The sequence below is a fragment of the Asparagus officinalis genome, chromosome 8 (genome assembly GCF_001876935.1).
Source record: "Asparagus officinalis chromosome 8, Aspof.V1, whole genome shotgun sequence".
NCBI lineage: Eukaryota > Viridiplantae > Streptophyta > Magnoliopsida > Asparagales > Asparagaceae > Asparagus > Asparagus officinalis.
In genome coordinates, this window is record NC_033801.1 from 80950665 (window position 1) to 80952970 (window position 2306).

Genomic DNA, 2306 nt, shown 5'->3' on the forward strand with positions numbered 1-2306 from the left:
AAGAGAGATGGGTAGCTTGCTGGAAGATGGAAAATGAAGTGCTCTCATATCAACAGATGGACGTGGGAAGCTAGCTGAGTTGCCCCGGGTAAGAAGGCACTCCACAACAAATGGGTGTAGCCGGGTGAAAGAGGAGGGGCAGGACAGGTTCCAGAAGATATAAAAGCGCCCGCTAGTTGTCAAAGGTTTCCAGGCAGAAGGAAGGAATTGACTAGCAGCCGATATTTTCGCATCTCCGTTGGTGAAGCTAAATACTATTCAGGACTGTGATGAGTGTATTGTAGCAATTGAAGTATCTTTCAATCTCGAGCAGTTTAGACGTGAAAGACGGCATTTCTCACGGGAGATCTAGAAGAGGAGATATACATGCACGCAGCCAGACAGGTTCTCAGAAGAAAAAGAAGAAAAAGAAACCTGGTGTGCAGACGTTCAAGAAGAGTCTTGTATGGGCCTGAAACGAAGCCCCATAGGCAGTTGGTACAAAGAAATTTGACGGCTTCATGCACAAAGGAAGGTTTCCACGAAGTGCAACGCCCGGACGCAGCGTGGTTGCTACTTTTCATAAAAATTATCAGTCAGAGCTATATCATCCTAACTGCTGTATGTTGATGATATGTTGTTGGCAGAGGCAGATATGAAAGATATCAAAAGAGTTTGGGAGCAGCAGCTGGTCAAAGGAGTTTGGGACATTGAAGGACTGGGTCGCAGCGACAGAAGATCCTTGGAATGCAAATCACGAGAGATAAGAAGAGAGGGTCTCTTGGCAAGTTATCTCAGACGGCAGTACATCAAACGCGTGTTTTGGCAGAGATTCAACATGGGCGATGCCAAGCCTGTGAGCAGCAACCTTAGGCCACGCCATTTTCGTTTATGCGAAGATCAGTCTCCTCAGTCAGAAGAAACGAGAAAAGAGAGTAGGCTCAGGTAGCCTACGCCTCAAGCTATCGAGAAGCTTGATGTACGCTAATGGTCTGTAACGAGACCAGTATATTGGCCATGCAGTGGGAGTGGTCAGCGCGGTTTAATGTTGAATCCGAGGAAAAGCGTCATTGGGAAGCGGTCAAGTGGATTCTGAGATATCTACGAGGCAGCCCAGCAGAAGTGTTTGCACTTTGGTAAGGGAGAGGTGGATAGTGCTAAGGTACGTAGATGGCAGACTTGCGGTGGCGAAGATTGATCACCGAAGAGCACGCACCGCGTATGTATTCACGCGTTGGAAACTATAGCAGCTGTTAGTTGGATGTCAAGCACAGGTAAGAAGATCGTTACCCGCTATCCACTACAGCAGCTGAGTACGTTGGCAGGTGACTGAAGGCCAGTAAAGAGGATGATATTAGCTTCAGGGTATTGTTGACAGAGCTGGATTCAACAGAGAAGGAAATGTTTTTTACACAGTGATAGCGCAGAGTGCGATACACTTGGGCGAAGAATTCCGCATTCCATTCTAGAATCGAAGCATATTGGCGCTTCGGTAAGACCCAACTTTATGTAGATCCCTGTTGGAAGATGACGTTGTTTGAAAACTGGAAAAGAATTCCAGGAATAAGAATCCAGTGCTAGAATATGTTAAGCAAAAGAACGGTGAAGTTCAGAAACTAGGAGTCTGGTGCGCAACTTCAGTTGCTTCATGCATAGATGATGAAGCGAAGACCACACAGGAGAGAAGGCTTGATGAGATAGCTGTTGGCGTCGTTTGGGTCTGCGCAAGTGGGAGATTGTTAGATTTGGGGGTGGAAACCAACCATCCGCCGGCAGAGGAGCTCCCGACGAGCTCCAGATGACGCAGGCGAACGGCACGGCCGCTCGACGAACGCGATCTTCGACGAACGCACGCCCTCGACGAAACGCGACGCGCGCGGCCCGACGAACGCACCGGTCGAGCGAATCCGACCCCCGAGACGAAACGCAGCCCTTTCGCACGCTGGGCGACAGGTTTGTCGGGCCAAAAGCCTGTCATCTTACCCCTATATATAAGAAACCCTAGGTCTAGGTTTTTTTGGTGGTGTGGCGGCGCTGAGGCTTCTCCCCCTATTCTTCCGATCTCTCTGGCGGCCGACGACCGAAAATCGCAAGTAGCGATTTCGTTTTTCTCCATCGCTCCAATTTTTTTCAGCCAGGCGACGAACGCCAAAGAACGCAGCTGCGTTTTCCCCGGCGCTTTTATCTCCAGCTACTTGGGAATCTGGAGAATGCTTAAGGGGAGAATTAAGAAAGGGTTTAAGAGATAAAGAGAAGGCATTTAAGAAGAGAGAGGAAAGAGAAAAGGAGTATTTTAAAAGTGGGAATTAACACTGTAGCACAGTGTT